Source organism: Nanorana parkeri, unplaced genomic scaffold (genome assembly GCF_000935625.1).
Source record: "Nanorana parkeri isolate BGI_ZX_2015 unplaced genomic scaffold, ASM93562v1 scaffold62, whole genome shotgun sequence".
Lineage (NCBI taxonomy): Eukaryota > Metazoa > Chordata > Amphibia > Anura > Dicroglossidae > Nanorana > Nanorana parkeri.
This window is the reverse complement of record NW_017306330.1, coordinates 30,634-35,906: the sequence shown is the minus strand read 5'-3', so window position 1 is coordinate 35,906 and position 5,273 is coordinate 30,634.

Sequence of the window (5,273 nt, the reverse complement as noted above, 5' to 3'; positions counted from 1 at the left end):
ATCACCGAAAACCACTTGTACAAAACAAGCAGCAGCTTCCCCGCTCTACATTTAGCCCTGGTTGCCATAAGCAGGGACAAATGTAGAAAACAACTACCCGCCCGATGCCCGGAACTGCATGCCCTGGGCATCGGGAGATAGGAAATCCACACCCCTGCTGCCCCTCTACTCCCTGCTGCCCCAAGGCCAGGCCTTGGTTGGCCTTGTGGAAAATTCGGCCCTGTTGGTCTCTATACATGAGTCTGCAGCCAGCTCCTTGTTCTCTGCTAACTTTGGAATAATAGATTGTAGGAGCTTTGAATCTGGTTTTAGTTCTCTGAAATAAAGACGTAACGGGGTGGTTGAGAAGAGCCGCAGCCATGTGCGCCTGGTGTAACAATCGTGCAAATGTGGGCCTGCTCTGAAGGTCTATGGCAGGGGTGGGCAAACTCCGGCCCTTCAGCTACAAATTCCATCATGCATCTGCCTCTGGGAGCCATGCCGATAGAGTCTTGCAATGCCTCATGGGAATTGTAGTTGCTCCACAGCTGAGGGTTCGGAGTTTGCCTACCCCTGGTGCACGGCAGTGTCGCTGCCAATGTTAGGACAAACCAATGCCACTGAAAATGTTTGAAACCTTCAAGCGCGTGGCCAACTTTGCACTCGTTATTTCCATCCCGGTAACGGAAAGACATGGTCGCGGTTGCGAGCATTGCTTGCAATCATTGGGCGGTTTCTAACCTCCCGGGGGCTTCTTGCATGGGGAGATTTTCCAGCTCAACCCTTCACTCTGCTATGTAGAAGGTTGTAATGAGAAAATACCGTTCATGCTCCACTACGGCCATTGAGACAACATTTGTGGCTGATTGCTGTGACAATGTGCTCCTTGACAGGCAACGACCTCCCCGCCCCTCATTCTTTGGAAGAGGTCTGCCCTTGGACGGGCAGGCGGTGACAGTGAAGCGCTGGTAAAGCCTGCGCCTGCATCTGAGGTCTGTACATAGGGGGAGGGGAGGGCCTTCAGATCTATGTGTGTGTCAGACTGTACGGAAACTCTCTTGCCAAGCGCTGTCTGCATGGAGTTTGTGTTTCCACCCCCATGCTGGGGGATTCTGAGAGTATCACATTGTCCTCCCTGAACACCAAAACGTCCTGGTAGGTTCAGGGCTTATCTACATGGGGGATATTGTCCTGCCTTTGACATACATTTGAAGCACAGGCCAAACGCAGGTCAGCAGATTGCAATTGATTGTGACACTTACCTCTCCAGGGATCCTGAGCCGGGTCTTACCTTCAGCACCAGGTCAGCAGCGCTTCCAGGTTTCACCCAGAGTGACGGCGCCGCATCCAATCAAGAGACAGCGCTCCTGAATGGTGCTCTCCCCAAAAAGGCCAGACAACGCATTGTTCAGCGATTGAGCAACGCATCATTATGCCTAAGCTGGACCCCCCCACTGCAGCCCTCAATCCCAGCCTCTAGTTAGTGATGCCTGTGTCTCCTGTGACCTGCTGTGCGTTCCTGTGTCTTCAGTAACCCCTGTGCACTTCTGTGTCTCCAGTGACCCCTGTACATGCCTGTGCGGTTCTGTATCTCCAGTGACCACTGTGCACTCCTGTGTCTCCAGTGACCACTGTGCACTCCTGTATCTCCAGTGACCCCTGTACATGCCTGTGCACTCCTGTGTCTCCAGTGACCACTGTGCACTCCTGTATCTCCAGTGACCACTGTGCACTCCTGTGTCTCCAGTGATTCCTGTGAACTCCTGTGTCTCCAGTGACCACTGTGCGCTCCTGTGTCTCCAGTTATTCCTGTGTCTCCAGTGATTCATGTGCACTCCTGTGTCTCAATTGCACTCATGTGCCTCCAGTGAGCCCGGTGCACTCCTGTGTATTCATTGATTCTGGTGCACGCCCATGTCTCCAATGACCCTAGTGACCCCTGGGCACTCCTGTGTCTTAAGTGACCACTGTGCTCTCCTGTGTCTCCAGTAATTCATGTGCACTTCTGTGTCTCTAGTAATTTGCATTCCTGTGTCTCTTGTGATTCCTGTGCACTCCTGTGTCTCCAGTGATTCCTGTGCACTCCTGTGTCTCTTGTGATTCCTGTGCACTCCTGTGTCTCGTGATTCCTGTGCACTCCTGTGTCTCCAGGGATTCCTGTGCACTCCTGTGTCTCCAGTGATTCCTGTGCACTCCTGTGTCTCCAGTGATTCCTGTGTCTCCAGTGATTTCTCTGTGCTCCTGTGATTCCTGTGCACTCCTGTGTCTCCGGTGATTCCTGTGCACTCCTGTGTCTCCAGTGATTCATGTGCACTCCTGTGTCTCCAGTGATTCCTGTGTGCTCCTGTGATTCCTGTGTCTCCAGTTATTCCTGTGTGTGCGTGTCTCCAGTGATTCCTGTGCACTCCTGTGTCTCCAGTGATTCCTGTGTGTGCGTGTCTCCAGTGATTCCTGTGCACTCCTGTGTCTCCAGTGATTCATGTGCACTCCTGTGTCTCCAGTGATTCCTGTGCACTCCTGTGTCTCCGGGGGCCACTGTGCACTCATGTGTCTCCAGTGATTCATGTGCACTCCTGTGTCTCTAGTGACCCCTGTGTCTCCAGTTACCATAGTGCGTCCTGTGTCTCCAGGGGCCACGGTGCACTCCTGTGTCTCCAGTGATTCATGTGTGCTTCTGTGTCTCTAGTGACCCCTGTGTCTCCGGTTACCATTGTGCGTCCTGTGTCTCCAGGGGCCACGGTGCACTCCTGTGTCTCCAGTGATTCATGTGCACTCCTGTGTCTCCAGTGATTCCTGTGCACTCCTGTGTCTCCGGGGGCCACTGTGCACTCATGTGTCTCCAGTGATTCATGTGCACTCCTGTGTCTCTAGTGACCCCTGTGTCTCCAGTTACCATAGTGCGTCCTGTGTCTCCAGGGGCCACGGTGCACTCCTGTGTCTCCAGTGATTCATGTGTGCTTCTGTGTCTCTAGTGACCCCTGTGTCTCCGGTTACCATTGTGCGTCCTGTGTCTCCAGGGGCCACGGTGCACTCCTGTGTCTCCAGTGATTCATGTGCACTCCTGTGTCTCCAGTGATTCCTGTGCACTCCTCTGTCTCTAGTGACCCCTGTGTCTCCGGTTACCATTGTGCATCCTGTGTCTCCAGGGACCGCTGTGCACTCATGTGTCTCCAGTGATTCCTGTGTGTTTCTGTGACTCCAGTAATTCATGTGCACTCCTGTGTCTCAATTGTGCCCCTGTGCGCTCCTGTGTCTCCAGTGATTCCTGTGCACTCCTGTGACTCCAGTGTGCCCCTGTGCACTCCTGTGACTCCAGTGTGCCCCTGTGTCTCCAGTATGCTACTATTTCCAAGTGTGCCCCTAAGTGCTCCCGTGACTCACGTGTGCCCGTGTCTCCAGTATGCTCCTGGTTCCAAGTGCACTCCTGTGACTCCAGTGTGCCCCTGTGTCTCCAGTATGCTACTATTTCCAAGTGTGCCCCTAAGTGCCCCCATGACTCACGTGTGCCCCTGTGTCTCCAGTACGCTCCTGGTTCCAAGTGTGCCCCTGTGACTCCAATGTGCCCCTGTGCTCCCCTGTAACACCACACAGCCTCTGTTATCCCCTGCAGTTCTCTGGCCTGCTATGCTCCAGTTCCCTTGCTGTCTCTCCCCCTTCGGGCACTTTCCTGCATTCACCTGGACTATCCTTCTCTCCAAGCTCTGGATATGGACCTCTGTCCTTGACATTGATTTTAGTGGAGTTGCTTAGATGACTGTTCAGCGGCTGTCTTTGGCCTGCATTGTGTTTCTCCAGACACAGAAGGCCCCATCAGAATGTATTTGGGTTGCGAAACCTTCTCTTGCCACAAGCTGCACTGTGCATCGGAAAGCATGCATTCAGCAGCAGCGTTGCTTTCAAACTGGTTTGATGTGAACCCCCGTCTACATTAACCTTAATCAGCATCCACTCAGCGTGTGTGTGTGTGCGTGTGTGTGTGTATGTGTGCGTGTGGTCGTAGTAGGAAGGTTAAACTATAAGGTCACCCGCACACAGGATAGCGACCATCTTGTGTCTATGATAATCTCAGACAGCTGCGGCTGACCGTTCTGTGGAAGATGCAATCAGTCAGGCTGGTGGGAGATGTTTCCCCGATTGATTCTGTTCCTCTGCAGATAACCCTCCAATGGAGGCTGTCGCCTAATCGCTCGCTGAACTATACACGGCCGCGTGACATCAAGAGCGTTCACACCGGTTCAGTGTGCTTCTTTCTCAGGTCATCGTGAAGGAGACAGCTTGAAGGTGAACAAAGTAAACTTGTGCTGTCGGTGGCCACACATTTATCAATATGATCAATCAAGCGTTGCCGCGTTGTATGTATGATCATACAACGCGGCAAAACCGATCGAAATTGACTAAAAACCGCAAACAGAAAGACCTTCAATTCAAATGATTTTCGTGAGCTCTGGATCAATTTCCGACTCTGCCAAGTCAATTGGCCATGACAGGAATTTGTCAATCGCTTCTGATCAATCTAACGACCGTCAGACAACCGCCCATAACTCAGATCAATTAAAATGATTGGTTTTGATAGATTGCTCGACTTTAAAAACTGAGCTATGATATTTTCAACCGACTCTACCAAGCCCGATCGGCCGCGGCGGGATTTTGCCGATTGCTTCTGATCGATCCAACAACTATCCATGCGTGCGTCGTAAATGGACCCTCATTCAGATCAATCAGATGATTGGTTTTCATAGATCACTTGAACTTATAAACTGATCTATAATAACTTTGATCAGTATTTTCAACGGACTCCACCATGTTGATCGGCCGTGGCGGGATATTGTTCATTGCTTCTGATAGTTCTTACAACTATCTATGCGTGCGTTGGGAACGGACCATATTTCAGATCAATCAGATGATTCCTTTTGATAGATCACTTGAAATGATAAACAGACCTATGGTCATTATGATCAGCATTTTCAATGGACTCCACCATGTTGATTGGCCATGGCGGGATCATCGCATAGTCCATTGCTTCTGATCGATCTAACAACTATCCATACATTTGTCAATAATTCCCAGCGAGCTGATCTTTCATATTCATGATCAATATTGTCAACTGAATCTGCCAAGTTGATCGGCCGTGGCGGGATATTGTTGATTGCTTCTGATCGCTCTAACAACTATCCGGAAAACCGCCCATAATTCAGACCAATGAAATGATTGGTTTTGACAGATCGCTCAAAGTCCTATTGTGATCGATCGTATTTCCGACTCTGCCAAGTTGATCGGCCGTGGCGGAATTTTGG